This window comes from Neofelis nebulosa, chromosome 15 (assembly GCF_028018385.1).
Source record: "Neofelis nebulosa isolate mNeoNeb1 chromosome 15, mNeoNeb1.pri, whole genome shotgun sequence".
NCBI classification, from domain to species: Eukaryota; Metazoa; Chordata; class Mammalia; order Carnivora; family Felidae; genus Neofelis; species Neofelis nebulosa.
In genome coordinates, this window is record NC_080796.1 from 56,030,195 (window position 1) to 56,047,757 (window position 17,563).

The 17,563-nt window shown below is 34.6% G+C and overlaps 1 pseudogene; it reads left to right on the forward strand.

Moving 5' to 3' along the window:
* The first annotated feature begins 1,183 nt into the window (after nucleotides 1-1,183).
* LOC131496687 (U2 spliceosomal RNA) lies at nucleotides 1,184-1,316 on the forward strand (annotated as a pseudogene).
* The last annotated feature ends 16,247 nt before the right edge of the window (nucleotides 1,317-17,563 follow it).

Genomic DNA, 17,563 nt, shown 5'->3' on the forward strand with positions numbered 1-17,563 from the left:
ATAAATGTTTTTGTATGTGTCTGTGATTCGAATAGTGATGTCATTGGTGTACATAGTAGATTGAATAATAGCCACCCTCATATTTCTGCCCCTTAATCCCAGAACCTGTGAATATCATTGTATATAGTTAAAAAATGAATACCGCCTTACATAGCAAAATATATGATTTAAAGATTTGGAGAGGAGGCACTTATTCTGCATTATCCACATGAACCTCAAATTCAATAGCAAGTATCCTTGTAAAAATGAGACAAAGGAAGATTTGACAAAATAAGAGAAAGCCATGTGGCTACAGAGGTGTATATAGGAGTGATGAGGTCACAAGTCAAACAGTGCCTACAGCCACGCACAGCTGGTAAAGGCAAAGAAGGGATTCTCCCCTAGAGCCTCCGGAGGGAGTCCAGCCATGTCAACATTTTGGTTTGAAAATTTTCTCCTCTAGAACTGTGAGAAAATAAATTTATACTCTTTTAGGCCACCTAGTTTGCAGTAATTTGTTACAGTAGCCACAGGAAACTAATAGAGCCTGCAATCCCAAACTGTACGTTACAATGCTGACTTGGACAAGTAGAGCACTTCATGGCAGAAGTTTGCCCAATGGAAAAATTAAATAGATTCAAATTTTTTAAATTAATTTATTTATTTTGAGGAAGAGAGAGAGAGAGAGAGAGAGTGTGTGTGTGTGTGCGTGCGTACGCGCGCGCAAGAGAGAGAGACAGAGAGAGGGTGGGGGGAGGGGCAGAGAGAGAGAGAGAGAGAGAGAGAGAGAGAGAGAACACCCCAAGCAGGCTCTGAGCTATCAGCAGGGAGCCTGATCTGGGACTCAAACCCATAAACCCTAAGATTATGAACTGAGCTCAAATCAAGAGTTGGTCACTTAACTGACTGAGCCACCTGGGTGCCCTAAATAGATATTTTAAAAAGCACATATTTTTGGGGGCGCTTGGGTGTCTCAGTTGATTAAGTGTCTGACTCTTAATTTCAGCTCATGTCATGATCTCACGGTTCATGGGTTTGAACCCCACATCGGGCTCCCTGCTGATAGCTGAGTGTTCTTGGGATTCTCTCGCTGTCTCTGCACTCCTTCTCTCTGCCCCACTCCCCCATTCTCTATCTCTATCATCTCTCTAAAAAAAAAAAAACAAAAAACAAACAGAAACCATGTTTTTATACAACAGGAAATATCGCTTCTCGGCCTTTTGGCTAAGATCAAGTGTAGTATGTGTTCTTATCCATTTAATATACAGCAGGAAATATATATTGGATAATTAAAATATGTTAGGTAATATGGCAAGCACTGCAATATGGCATTTCTTTCATTCCTGGACAAAAAAACAAATCTTGAAGTATATAATCCTCAGTGCAAATGAATAAGTTAAGTCAGAGAAGTTTACCAACATTGTGTAACCAGTAAAAGAATGGAGACCCACAGTGATTAATAAATTTGTCCAAGGTCAGTCAATAATTAAAGACTAAAACTTGAACCTATTAAAATTAACCATAACAGAAATAAACATGAAGCCACAATTTGTATTTAAATAGAGATAAGAAAGAAAGGTGAAATTAAGACATAAACTGAGCCATGTTTAATTATACCTTGTGGAGTTGCTTATTTATGAGGAGGGAAGGTTTTTTTTTTGTTGTTTTTTTTACATTAAAGTTGCCATACCAAGAAGTGGACCAGTGCAAGTATGATGCTCAAAATATGGTCAATAGTAATTTTTTTTCATATATAATGAGGCATCATTTCTATTTCTGGGAATGGAAAATCTCTAATGATAATCTTCACAAAATTAATAATAAACAAAGTAACGAACAATATATAAAAATATTCTCTGAAGAAAGGGCATTTAACTGAAATGAGAAGAGCTCTATCCTTGTTTATGTTCAAATATGCGGTAGTACCTCAAATGAAAGAGGAAATATATTGTTAGTGGCACAGAATCTGGACTAAGGGTAGAAACTGTAAGAAGATGGATATTAGTCATTAGAAAATTCCTAAGCCATGCACGAAAACCTCTCAGAAACTGCTTAAGACAGAATAATATATTAGAAAAGAGATCAAATCAACTGAGGGCAAGATGAAACTCTATTTTGATGAACTTGGACAGATAATATTAAATGAAGAGAACAATAATTGGAAAGGAGAGAAATTCCATATGACTAAATCAAATATAAATTCCAGATGTGAACAATCAAAACAAATATGAAAATCATATTTTAAGAAATCTTTTAAGACTTTAAGCTCTACAGTGCATTTAGATAGAATTTCATGTTTTTTCCTACTTACTACAGTTCATACACACTTTATTTTGTAAGCATAAGAATACTGTATCTTACAACTAAAGAAACATGTCAAGGGCGCATTTACTGGCATGAATGTAACTGTAAACTCTTGGCAGAGAGTGAGAAAGCAAAACCCTTAAATAGGGAGGGCAATTTTGCTAACCATTTAGGATGAAAATGAAATGGAGGTTAAGATTCTGTTGCTCCATGAAGAAATCAGTTTTCAAGTGCCCTTCATAGTATGAACACTTCTCATGGCTATCATAATTCAACATAGGGATTTTTCCATTAATGTCCTCAAAAAAAATTTCATATGAAGCTTAAAACAACAGTGAGGACAATATATGGAGTCAGGTTTATTGAGTTAAGTTAAATTAATTTCCAATAGTTAATATTAATAATTAAGTTAATTAATATTAACTAATGTAAGGGTGGTTGTAATTTCAATTTTGCATTATCAGATACTCCTTACAATTATTCATAAGTCATAGGACAGGCTGTGGAAAGGAATTTGCTTATGTCTTATGAAATCTGTATTTAGCTGTGAAGCACTAAGTGTTGTTTTATTTTAATCAGCTTAGGTAACTGGACAGTACATATACTTAACTGGAGGGCTAGACATCACCTTGGAAAGGAATGACCTGTGTAGAGCTCCAGGACTTTCCTTAGCAGAAACTAAAGTCAAAGATCTACTTGAGCGACAATGGTCTAGTCAGGACACTTCCGTTTCTATTCTGAATGCCACGATCATCCTTACTGCTGTGATGTCAAGTCCTCCAAATGTCCCTGCTTCTTGTATCACATGCTCAAGTAAAAATGTCCCAGCTGGAGTATCAGATTGAACTAATTGTAGGTAACTTGCCTGCACACTGGCTGCCAGGGTTTGAATGGAGAGGGATTTTTTTCCTTCCCATAGTAGGAGAGAGCAAAAGGCAGCACAAGATCATATACACAATGGGAAATTCTATCCAAATAGGAAAGATTAATGCTATAGGATCACAAATAAAACCAATAAGTGAACTAACCAGTCAAGTATTAAAATGATACATTAATCTTTTATTGTAAAACAATTAATACAGGAAAAATCACATGGTATCCTGAGTCTAGATGTTGAGAGCTCTTGATAAACAATACTCTGATAATGTAATGGGGTACTCTGGATGAATGAGTGAACCACATAGGTGGGAATTCTAAATTAGTCAATTACTAGATTTCTTCTAACATTTTTCTATTTTTTTTTTAGATTTTTCTCCTATAATTGCAAAGGCATATTAGTATTTAAATTTACTTTCCTTGATCTCAGTACCACTTAATAAAATTACTGATGATTTCCTCTTTACTTTTACTCAGTATACTTGTTGACTTTACTGGGAAATAGTATAACACATAGAAAGGGAAATTGATTCAGCAGGCACCCAAAATCCACGAAATGTCAACTGAATTTACAAACAGGAAGAAGATGAATTCCATAACCTCTAGTCCTTGGAACAGTCCTTGTAGGAAAGTGTTCAGAGAAGGTCAGGTAGTACAATATTCCTAATTGTATTTATTTAAAACAGCAGCATTTGAGTGTAATACAAGTTAAGTATGGTGAAACTCTTAATCAGCTGGCTCTAATAACAAATTTATCCAGAATCTAAGCCTCTACCTCCTTTGCCTCTTTATACTTTCTTGGCTTCTGCGTAGGTCTAACAATGTATCTACTGATGGAAACTTTAAAGTGTATATTTCCATTTTCTTCTCTTTTCCGTGGTAGGGGGGATGATAGTAGGAAAGATTTGGTGTCTTACTATAGGGACCTTTAACATTTTTAGTCATAAACTCTTAAAATAATTTTGTAATTTATGTGCCTTTATCACTTTCTTAGTTTGGCATGCACAGTTGTTAAGCTAAGTTTAAATATTCCCAAAGGATGTGATCTCCAATATATTGTAAATATATTTCTCCTAGAAACAAAAGCCTTAAGGCATTCAGTGAAGGGCAGAAAAACTTGTTGCCTTGGGCACAGGTAAAGGTAGACTCCAGCTGGTAGGGTAGGGGTGGGGTGAAGAAGGAGTGGAGAGATCTTCCTACTTACAGGAGAGTGGCAAAACAAATAAACAAACAAAACATTTTTGACCCACTGGAGGAAGGCAGAATCCCTAAATCCTCATTGGACATATAATCAGGGACACCTTGCCTCAGAGGGTAAATGGGAACAACAGAGAACAATCCAACCCCTTCCATACCTTAAACCAGAAACCTAGTAAGTCTCAAGTAACAGGTAACTAGGGCAGCAGTCTACAGCTAGAGAAGGGTCAAGCCTGTAGGGAATGAACCTCTCGAGGTACAGATGAGAGGAAAGATTTGAAGCCGATGGAGAAGTCACAGAAAACGCCTAAGAAAAAGGGAATGAAAACCTCCAGAAAGTCCAAGCCAGGCTAACCACAGAAGAATGTAGACAGCAGCAGAGGTAAATGCTGAGCGTGCTTTAGTAGGTCTGCGTCACAGTTCAGGAATCCAGAGCCTAGGAAACTTTAGACCTTAAAAGAGGGCTAATGGTAAGTTTGGCCAAACTTTGCTTCAGAAGTTTTGTTTTTGTTTGGTTGGGTTTTGTGTCATTGTTGTTGTTTGTTTTTATGATCAGAAAACAAATCTATCTTCTGTCCTGATGGGAGACTCTAAAGCTATCTTTCAAGACTATTTGGTCTGTAGACATCCTTAAAAAATAGTTCAAAACAGAAGATGTTTCCTACTCACAAGTGCAGGAACACAAGAAACCCATGAAGAATTATCTCCCAACATCCTATTGCATTAGGTTATTTCTACCAGCAATTTGTCTGTTAAATCAACCTATGTGGATGAAGGAATCAGTAGTTACTTTTATTGGGGAGTGGTATTTCGTTGTATCAATATGCCTCAATTTGTTTATTCATTCACCTTCTGGTTGACCCTTGTGTTGTTTTGCTTTTGGATATGATTTTTTTGTAATAGCTGCTATGAACATTCACGTACATATCTTCCTATAAGCATATGTTTTCATTATACCTCAATAAATACAGGGAGTGGAATTGCTCAGTCATATTATAAGTGTATGGTTAACATTATAAGAAACTTCCAACTTCTTTTCCAAAGAGGTGGCACCATTCTAGGCAGCAGGGCATGAAATTTCAAGTTGACCCGTATCTTCATTATCACTTGGAAATGCCAATGATGTGAATTCCAGCTATGGTACTGATTGTGAAATGATATTCCATCACGGTTTTAATTGGCTGTTCACATTGAGCAATTTTTCATGTGCTTATTTGCCATTCAGATAACTTCTTTTTTAATGTCTTTTGAAATCTCTTGCCTATTTAATATTGACTTGTCTTACTATTCTTTTGTAAGAGTTCTTTATAAAATTAAGAATACAAGTCATTTGTATGTTGTAAATATTTTCTCATAGACTGTATTTTGCCTTCTTCTTTTCTTGAGATCTCCTTTTGAATAGTGGTATCAGTTTTGAAGAAGTCCAGTTTATCATCATTTAATATTTATTGCTTTCTGAGTCCTGTCTACAAAATTTTCTCTTCTCGAATTGTTTACTTCTAGAAGTTTTTAGTTTCACCTTTTACACTTAAATCTATAATATATTTTAAACTAATTGTCATTATAATGGGAGAATGGGTTCTCTTGCTCTATGTATGTATATGTGTCTATTTTTTTTTTCCCATTCAGATACCTAGCTGTCTTGGAATCAATTGTTGAAAGAGAGTCATTTCCATTTTGAATTACTTTGGTGAATCTTTTCGAAATCAATTGACCATGTATATACAAGTCGATTTTTGTACTTTCCATTCTGTCATACTGTTTTATGTCTAACTTTATGGCCAAACCAAACTGTACTATTTACTGTAGTTTAATATTACATTATAAAATGAAGCAGCATATGTTCGTGAACTTTGTTTTTATTTTTAAATAAATTGTTTTGGTTATTTTGGGTCCTCTGTATTTCCACATAAATTCTAGAATTAGTTTCATGATATTTAAAAAAGTAAAACAATGAAAAATCACTTACTGGTATTTTTATTAGAATCTCATTAACTCTACAGGTCAGTTTAGGTATAATGGACATTGCTACACTATTGATTTTTCTAATCAATGACATATCTCTTTCTATGACATTTTTCCTCATTTTTGCCAGCAGTTTTGGAGACATTAGAGGTCTTAAAAATATTTTATTCAATTTCTTTCTTAGTTGTTTTTAATTTTTCTTCATTTTTTACTTAGGTAAGATATATGTAAAACATAAAATTTACCATTTTAACTATCTTCAAGTGTACAATTCTGTGGCACTAAGTACATTCACACTGTTGTGCAACCATCATCACCATCCAGTTCCAGAATATTTTAAACATCCCAAGCTGAGACTCCATGCCCATTAACAATAATTCCCCATTTCCTCCTTTCCTCAGTCCATGCTAACCACGATTCTGCTTTGTGTTTCTCCTCTTTTCTATACTAAGTAATCCACATAAGTGGAATCATCCTCTAATCCATATAAGTGGAATCATCCACAATTTCAATATTTGTTCTAAGTCTGTATTATTTCACTTAGCATAATGCTTTCAGAGTCCATCCATATTGTAGCGTGTATTGGAATTTCCTTTTATTTAAGGCTGAATAATATCCCATTGTACACATATGTCTCCTTTTCTGTATCCATTCATCTGGGCATTTGTGTGGTTTACATCTTTTGGCTATTGTGAATAATGCTATGAACATTGGTGTAAAAATGTATAACTAGTTCTTATTTACTTTTTTTTCTTTTCCTTTCTTTCCTTTTCTGTTTCTTTTTATTTATTTTTTAAAATAATTTATTGTCAAGTTAGATAACATACAGTGTAGTCTTGGCTTCAGCAGTAGATTACCATGAATCATCACTTATACATGACACCCAGTGCTCATCCCAATAAGTGCCCTCTTCAATGCCCATCATTAATTTTACTCCATCAACCCTCAGTTTGTTCTTTGTATTTAAGAGTCTCTTATAGTTTGTTTCTCTCTCTGTTTGTAACTTACTTTTCCTTCCCTTCTCCTATTGTCTCCTATGTAAGTTTCTCAAATTCCTCATATGAGTGAAAACATACGATATCTGTCTTTCTCTGACTTACTTCACTTAGCATAATACCCTCCAGTTCTATCCATGTTGTGGCAAATGGCAAGATTTCATCCTTTTAATCCCTGAGTAGTATTCCATTGTGTGTGTTTCTGTGTGTGTGTGTGTGTGTGTGTGTGTGTGTGTGTGTGTATACCACATCTTCTTTATCCATTCATCAGTTGATGGACACCTGAGGACCTAAATGTGAGACAGAAAACCATCAAAATCCTAGAGGAGAAAACAGGCAACAACCTTTTTGACTTCATTCTCAGCAACTTCTTACTTGACATGTCTCTGAAGGCAAGGGAAATAAAAGCAATAATGAACTATTGGGACCTCATCAAGATAAAAACTTCTACACAGCAAAGGAAGCAATCAACAAAACTAAACGGCAACCGACAAAATGGGAGAAAATTTTTGCAAATGACCTAGTGGATAAAGGGTTAGTATCAAAAATCTATAAAGAACTTACCAAACTCAACACCCACAAAACAATAATCCAGTGAAGAAATGGGCAGAAGACATGAATAGACACTTTTCTAAAGAAGACATCCAGATGGCAAACAGACACATGAAAAGATGCTCAACATCACTCATCATCAGGGAAATACAAATCAAAACCACATTAAGCTGTCACCTCACAATTGTCAGAGTGGCTAAAATTAACAACTCAGGAAACAACAGATGTTGATGAGGATGTGGAGAAAGGGGAAGCCTCTTGCACTGTTGGTGAGAATGCAATCTGGTGCAGCCACTCTGGAAAACAGTATGGAGGTTCTTCAAAAAATTAAAAATAGAATTACCTTATGACCCAGCAATAGTACTACTAGGAATTTGTCCAAAGGATACAGGAGTGCTGATTCATAGGAGTACATGTACCCCAATTTTTATAGCAGTGCTATCAACAATACCACATTATGGACAGTTCTTGTTTTCATTTCTTCTGTGGAATTGCAGTATCATTTGGTAGTTCTATGTGTAATATTTTGTGGAAATGTTACATTATTTCCCACACCAGTGGTTCCATTTTACCTTCTCACTATCAATGCATATGGGTTTCAATTTCTCCACATATTTGCCAACACTATATATTTATGTGTTTGTTTATTCATTTATAGCCATTCTAATGGGTGTGGTGTGAAGCATTATCTCATTGTGTATTCTTTTTAAGTGTTTATTTATTTATTTTTGAGAGAGATCAATAAAGAGAGAGGGAGAGCCCTTGTGCATGCAAGCAGCCGTGGAGCAGAGAGAGAGGGAGACAGAGAATCCCAAGCAACCTCTTCCATTCTGTCAGTGCAGAGCTAGATGCAGGGCTGGAATAGGCTGGAACTCATGAACCCGTCAGATCATGACCTGAGTCTAAATTAAGAATTGGATGCTTGGGGCGCCTGGGTGGCGCAGTCGGTTAAGCGTCCGACTTCAGCCAGGTCACGATCTCGCGGTCCGTGAGTTCGAGCCCCGCGTCAGGCTCTGGGCTGATGGCTCGGAGCCTGGAGCCTGCTTCCGATTCTGTGTCTCCCTCTCTCTCTGCCCCTCCCCCGTTCATGCTCTGTCTCTCTCTGTCCCAAAAATAAATAAAAAACGTTGAAAAAAAAATTTAAAAAAAAAAAAAAAGAATTGGATGCTTAACCAACTAAGTCACGCAGGTGCCCCTCATTGTGGTTTTGATTTGAATTTCCCTAATTACTATAATATTGCACGGTTATTTTCGCATATTATCCATTTTTATATCTTCCTAAGAGAAACATCTTCTCGCATTCTTGTTCATTTTATAATTTGATTGTCTTTTTTTGTTATTGAATAGTATGAGTTTTCTTTTAATGTGTTCTGGATAACAATCCCTTATCAGGTATATAATTTGCAAATATCGTGTCTCTTTCTATAGATTTCCCTTCCACCCTTTGATATCATCCTTAATGTTTTTAAAACCCTATCATAAGTGACAGTTTTAATTTTCACAATGTTTATGGTCACAGTCTTGTGCTGCCTTTTGCCCATTGCCTACCTAATGTGTTATTCAGATTTCTAGTCACGTGGTTTTTTGTTTGTTTGTTTGTTTGTTTGTTGTTTTTAGAGTGAGAAGACTCACTCTTTATTCCTGATGACCAGAGGTGGAAGTTCAGAACTATGATATGGTTTTTAATTTTTTTGTCCTTCTTTATAATATATCTGAATTTAGAACATGGGCCAAATTATCTGTTTATGTCTATATACTTTAATCTTAGCATAAACTTTTAAGGCAAGGAAAGAGTCACAGCAGTCTCATGGGCTTATGTGGACTTCATTGAGTATGGAAAGCTTTACTGCCATTCACATTTCGAAGTTTGTCTTTGGAGGCCTGGAAGCAGAACAAGACAGCCTTGAAAATAATGAACTTCAAATTTCAGACCCTCTCCCTTGGACAGATTCCTGTTGTTGCTTGGAGTTACTGTTAGTTGTAGACTGTTCTAGGAGATAAAATGAAGACATATTATAAACAAGAAGCATTTCTGTGTAAGAAGTCTGGTAAATTGCCTAAAGCGGTTTCACAAGAAATGGACCTTGAACTCCAATGGTCCAGTAATTATGTATGATCTCTTTTCTTATTCTAAATAAATAGTTACACTCATACCTAATTTGTATTTGCCATTTTGTATTTTCTCTTATAGAAGTCTCCTTATCTTTTATAAGCTTCAATCTCAAAATCATGATTTGCCTGCATATAGAACATTTTAAAACCTGGAACAGTACCTGACTGTGAAATCTTGTATGATGAGAAGTATGCCTTTCTTTTTTGAATGTGAGAGGAGAATAATTCACATAAGGAAAGCAAGCTAGAAGACTTGACATAATCCCTCAACAGAAAGTACTCTCCCAGGCAGTACACATTTAGTATTTACATAAAAGATAGTTCCCTTTGACAGCCTTGCTTATTTATCCTTGCAAAATCTTTGGATGGCTCCAGTGTGTGTGCATCCCAGTATGAGAACTGCTTTTCTGGGCAACCTTGTTTGGTGCTGAGCCGTTCTTTTAATATGATTATCCTAATGCCTTAATCATTTAATGGTACTATAATATACCTGTATATAATCTAGATATCAGTTTTCGTTTTGTCATATAGAGTCAAATATGTATTCTTCACTTATAAATAATTTTCACTGACCTAAACATTTTGTTCTTGTGGGGAGAAGAGTCCAGACACTTCCTGTTCTGTCTTTATATTTATTTATATCTCCTTTATTTCTTGACAAATCCCTAACAGGATCTAGATGGCAAATCACTCAACATAAAGTGAAGCTAACACGGGTTTGTTATTTAAATCTATCCACTACTGCATGACATTAGAATGAATAAATTTCCTGAGCCTCTATTTTTCACTAGAAAGTTATTAATATTATTTTGAGAAAGGCACTATTCATTCATTTGTATATGCATTGTTGTGCATTTACTGTATACTGAACACTCTGTGAAGGGTAACGATACTACTTTGAACTAAGAAGACAAGCTGTCTTTTCTCGTGTTTGTTTGACTTTCTTATATATTTTTATATGTACTACATAAATATCATTTTACAGTGTAAATAATACCTCAAAGTTTATGCAGTTGCCTGTGCTGCCCATTCCCAGCCTCAAATGGTATTCTAGAGACACAATTATTTTCAAATCTTGTATTTGTGTAGACTACTAGCTCTTGAATATTGAACTTTACATTTTTGGGAGAGGGGTGGGGGGCAACTTTCAACATTTTCTAACACATTACTCTGACAATAATTAACTTGCTTCTTACATTTACCAACCCCCCCCCACCATTGCACACACATTGGTTTTAGCCACTCTGCTTAATCAGCTGCTTAATTTATTTGCATTTATTCTTCCAAAAGTTTTTACTAATACTCATTTGTAGTTGTCCACTCTCTAATTTTGAATTTGTAGTTTTGTATGTTTCTGCCATTCTTTTTACTACCATTTGATTTGAGTTTCAGTAGAGAATTGATGTTTATGTTTAACACATTATTTTTAATGGGGACTTTTCAATTACACAGGGTCACTCAGTTCATTCTATTGTACTTCAATATAAAAGCATTAAGTGCAAAAGCTGACATTAAAAGACATTTGACAAATGCAGGTTTCCCTTTTTCCTTTCTTCCTTGTAGAGATGTGAGTACTATATTAGGTTTTATGAAGCATCTAGTAATGGATATTACATTTGTGCATAGTCTCCTTTCCTGACATGAGCAATGTAATGAGTTAAAATAAAGCACAAATCATTCTCTCTGGATTTTAGGTGATTACTGGAAAAATATACACAGCTGATTTGTGCTTTGTTTGGTTTAGATCACCTGTAATAAATCCCTTGCATCAGTTCAGATACAAAGTTTCAAATATAGTATCTCATTTTTGGACTGAAATCATAATATCTTATACATTTTCTGACAAAATTGTTTCTTTGCATGACATAAATGTGTAACGTTTCTGTACTAGAATGATAATATGTCAACAAGAGCCTAAATTGACATTTGAAAATTTCTGGAAAGCCTCGTAAATATTATGGCTCAAAAGTACTCTTAAAGGCTCATAAAGCTTTCATAATTCTAAATACCAGTATTGAATGTTAATTTTTTCCTAATAACAAGGAGTGCATTTTTAAAAATGTATAATATATAAAGGATTAAGATTCTATCCCCAAATCTCCACAAAGACATGAATTGCTATACATTTTGTTTCTCCATTTGTTCAAAAGAGCAACCCAATTAAAATTATTTATTACCGTTCTTCAGAAATAATAAAACTAATGTGAGCCATCAAATAGCATTGTTTGAGGTTATTAAATGCTATACAATACTCATAGCTGAAACTGTGAGCTTGAAATTTACTTTATAATACAATTTCTATGAATGGAATATAGAAACTAGAAAAAAAATAGGCCTAGATGTGAAAATCTTATGAGGTAAAAGGAATGATTTTTATACAATGATGACCTCTAAGAAAGGATATAGTAGAGGACTATTGCCAATTTTTAGTGGTTTGAAGTTATTTATTGTGTTACGCATTTTAATTTTGACTCAGGAATCATTTCTAGGCCATAGGTTTTAACAGATGTCCATGATTCAAAGAATTTCAGGAGGTCAGTAAATCCATTGACCTTGTATATGAAAAATATTATGCATGATAGAGTTTCTATGTTTTTTTAAAATTCCCAAGAAACTCTATAAAGTAGAATATTTGAGAATTACTGCAAGGAATACACTTCAAGTGATCACTTGATGCTTCTATATCATTGACTTATAGCATTACTGATAGTAGTCAATGAGGATATTACCCTACTTTCTATTTTTTTTAAAAAGGACTGTCTTCCAAATCAAAAGTTAAGTATTTTTGCCTTTTGCAAAACTCCTACCTATTTGAACATTGCAAACAGGTTTATGTCTATAACATTTAGATTTTAAAAAGTTAAAACAAGTATGTAAACAAAAGCAGACAAGTAATGTAACAGAATTTGAGCTGAACCTTTCACGTTGTCACAAAGTACAACTAAAGCCCTAAAAGAGGAAAAGAGATGAAAAGGATCACATTATGAAAACAAACCCCAGTGAGCCATTATGATTTCCCCAGGCCTTACTTGGAAATGACACCAGTTAACCAATTACTACCCATCCTCCACCACCAACCTGTACCTCTAGTTTATAAAAGAAAAAGACTTGAGTGAAACAGAAGGCATATTCATTTGACTTCCAAACTACAGTGCTCATGGGGAAAAGTGATTCCCTTGCCTCATGTGAGAACAAGGCAAGTGCACAAAGTGGCAAGGGCTCTACACCAATGGTATCAGTAGAAATTGAGAATGTTAATAGAAAGAAGAGACAGACATCTCCCTCCCTGAATAGTTCCTGAGCTGTGGAACCCCCAAGATCATCATTGTGAAGCCAGGAACATGGAGCAGAACATGATAGAATTCTTGGAAGAATTTGACATGGGTCCCTTAGAATTTGAGGGTGAATGATACGGGGAGATTGGTTTTGTTTTGGATACGATGACTTCTGAGGAGTCATTGGAGTATTCTGAGCCAGAAAGAATTAAAGAGACAATGGTACAGATGCCTGTGAAGAATAATGAACATTGTGTCAATCATTCCAGTTCTCTAAAAATCATAGAACATGAAGTAGAGAGACCCATCAGATTCTGTTTTGAAAAACAAAATGGAATGTAGAAAATGGAAAGGAGCCAAGGTGCTGCCTTAGACGCCATATGACCAAAGTGATGGGGCACTGAATACAGGGAAGGTTTTTGGTGTACAAACTTCTGCTGACATCAAAAGGACTTATGGTTGTATGTCTCTAAGAGGGTCCTCCATGACAGAGACTGAGGAGAAGCTCAGCAAGACTTCAAGGCTAAAAATAAATGATGTCACATTGTCACATCATCAGAGGTTACCATCAACAGGCAAGATTAGACCCAAACTTAGTGAGGTCAAGAACATTTTTGTTCCCCTCAGTAAAACTAATTATTTATTTCTTTTCCCTGACCTAACTTTAATCTTCAAGAGCCTTGAAAATGAAGTGTAAATGGGAAGGAACTATTTTAGATCGATGTCTACCCATACACCTTTATAAGTCCAACAGCTTACTTTGAACTATGTCTGGTGGGATGGAAGTTAAGAGATTTGTGATTAAACTATTAAACCTTACTTCATGAAATCATTTAGAAATAAACTTTCTGAAGTATATTGAAATACATTGAAACACATCTATTCTAAGTTTACCTGTAGATGAGTTGTGATGAATGTACACATTCCTGTCACTGCGATTACAATGAGGACTGCTGTTACATGTCACACACAACACAGGACATGTCAAAAATGCAAAAAGTTTCTATTGTCAGTGTTGCAGTCAATATCGCCTCATACACACCTCCACGTAAAGTTTCAGGCAACTAATGTTCATTCTGGGACCGGAGATAATTTGTGCTTTTTGTAGGACTACACAAAAATGAAATCATATGGTAGGTATTCTTTTATATCAGGTTATTTTCACTTAACTTAATTTGTGTTTCCTTTATTTTGTTTCATGTATCAGTAGCTGCCCCTCCCCTTCCATGGCTAAGTAGTATTCCTTGAACAGTTATACTATAATTGTTTATGCAGTCACTTGTTGATGTTGTTTCAGATAGGTTGTTTCCAGATTTGGGGTGAAGTTAATAAAGCTCTTGTATATAAATTATCATGGGGATTTATCTTTTAATTTCCCTTAGATGAGATTGGTGGGTCATGGGATAAATCGATAAGAAACCTTTTCAAAATGTTTTTGTCGTTCGATACTCTGACAAGCAGGACAAATGTATTCCAGAAGCGACGTGTCCTCACTAAGCCTGATATTGTTAGTCTTTTTAATTACACCATTTTAGTGTGTGTGTCTTAATATCGCAGTGCTAGTTTCTGGTTTCCTGATGAGTAACAATAAAGAGAAATTTCTTACATACTTACTGAGCACTCATATATTTTCTCTTATGTAATGTATGCTCAAATCTTTTGTCTGTGTGGCTTGTATTCTTAGTGATTTCTAAGAGTTTATTGTAGTTTCTGTTAAGAAACCTTTTATGTGGCATAGGTATAGTGAAAAGTTCTCTCAGTTTTTGGAATGTCTTTTTATTTTCTAAATGGTGGCTTCCGAAGGACAAAAAAAAATTAAGTTTGATGTAGTCTATTTGCTCATTTGTTTTATTTCTTTTTTTAAAGTTTTTATTTAAATTCCAGTTAGTTAACATACAGTGTAGTATTAATTTCGGATGTAGAATTTAGTGATTCAACAGTTCCACACAACGCCTGGTGCTCATTACAAGAAGCACCGGGTGTTGTATGGAAATGTTGAATCAATATATTGCACACCAGAATCTAATAGTACCCTGTTTGCTAACTAACTGGAATTAAATGAAATCATTAAATAAAAAAACTTGGTGGGGTGGAGGTGCCTGAGTGACTCAGCTGGTTGAGCATCTGACTCTTGATTTTGGCTGAGGTCAGGATCTCACTGTTCATGGGTTCAAGCCCCATGTCAGGCTCTGTAAACTGATAGCATGGAGCCTGCTTGAGATTCTCTGTCTTCCTCTCTCTCTGTTCCTCCTTTGCTCATGCTCTCTCTTTCTCAAAATACATTAAATAAACATTAAAAAAAAGTTTGATGTGGTTCATTTTGTTATTTATTCTCCTTTATAATTGTGTGTTTTGGGTACTCTTAAATTTTCTTTTTGCCTAATTTGAGGTCACAAAGATTTCTTCTCTGTTTTCTTCTAGAAATGTTATATGTTAAGGACTGTAATACAACTCTGGTTATGTGTGTGTGTGTGTGTGTGTGAGTAGTAAGTGGTTATAATTGAGAATCATGTGCTTTTCCCTTTGGATATATAACAGTTCATCACCATTTATTGAAAAGCTTATCTTGCACCATTGAATTATATTAATAAAGCTGTTGAAAAACAGTTGGACATATATACATGGTTCTACTTTTCTATTCTCTACTCTCTTCTGTTGATCTGATAAACATAGGTTTATCATTATACCAATCCCACCAGACCTATTTATTGTAGCTTTACAGTAAATTTAGAAACTAAGCTTTTAAGTCTTCCAAATTTGTTTTTCTTCTTCCAAATTATCTTGAATATATTAAATAATTTGAGTGCCATATGAATTTTTGAATAACTTTGTATTTTTAAAAATTACGTAATTAATATTGGGATTACATTAAACTATATATCAATTTTCAGAAAATTGGTATCTTAACAATATTGAATGTTCCAATTCATGAAATATATCTAATAATCTTTATGTTTTAACATTTCTTACAATATTTTTAGTTTTCAGTGGCTCTTTTGTTAAGTTATATATATTGATGCAAAATAAATTGAATTATTTATTTAATTTTTCTATTGTTTACTCCTACTGTATAAAATACCCTTGACAGTGTGTGTTAACCTTCTCTTGAATGTCCTTGATACATTTGCTTATTAGTTCTCATAGTTAATTTTTAGATGTCTCCAGATTTTCTCAGCAAGGAGTAACCTGCATTAAAGTAAACTTTTCTTATTATTCTCAACTTTCTTTTCTATTTTGTTGTTGTTGTTGTTGTTGTTGTTGTTTGCCTACTGAAATGTATGAGAAATCAATGACATTGCAATCCTGAATAGAAATGAGGAGAGTGGACATATTGCCTTGTGCTTCAATTTAGTCATTTCTCTATTAGCTAAAATCTGAAACCAATTTAGAGGGAAACAGTTTTAAAGAAAAGTCACATTATGTAAAAATTTTCTTTGACACACTGGATATAATTGTTTTTCTTTTACTGTATTCCTCTTTAGATTCAAGTTCAAAGTCTACTGTGTGGTTAATGATTATACTTGCTTTGTGTCTGTTTTTGTGACTGAGAAACTGTTTTCCACCATGCCTATATGAGACTCTCAGTTCCTCCAAGTCATTGCAAATATATGCTAATATCAAACTGTTAAGTTTGAACCATTCTAATAGATGTTTATGTCATTGTTTATTAATTTCAGCACATTTGCATTTTGTATATCTTATTGGTGAAGTGTTTCTACAAATATTTTGGTGATTTTTACTGATTTTTTTTATTGTTGAGTTTTAAGAGTTCTGTACATATTCTGGGTAAAATTCCTTATCAGATGTATGGTTTGCAAATATTTTCTTCTAGTTTGTGGTTTGTCTTTTTTTGATAGACTTTTTTAAGAACAGTTTTAATTTTACAGCAAAATTGAGCGGAAGGGAGAGCAATTTCCCATTTAACTCCCTACCCCCACATATGCCTACCTCATTATCAACAATTCCCACCAGAATACTACTCATATTGCAACAGATGAAACTATAGTGACACATAATTATCACCCAAAGTCTATAATTTACATCAGTGTCTACTCTTGGTGTTGTAAAGATCCATGTTGACATGTGTATCTATTATAGTTTCATACTACTCTATGGTAGTATACAGTATAGTAGGATAGTATCCCTGCCCTAATAATCATCTGTGCTCCACCTATTCATCCCTCTTTCCTCCCCAACCTGGCAACCACTGATCTTTTCATTGTCCCATAGTTTCATCTTTTCACTGAATATATTAAACATATAGTTGGATCATACAGTATGTAGCCTTTTTAAATTGGCTTCTTTTAC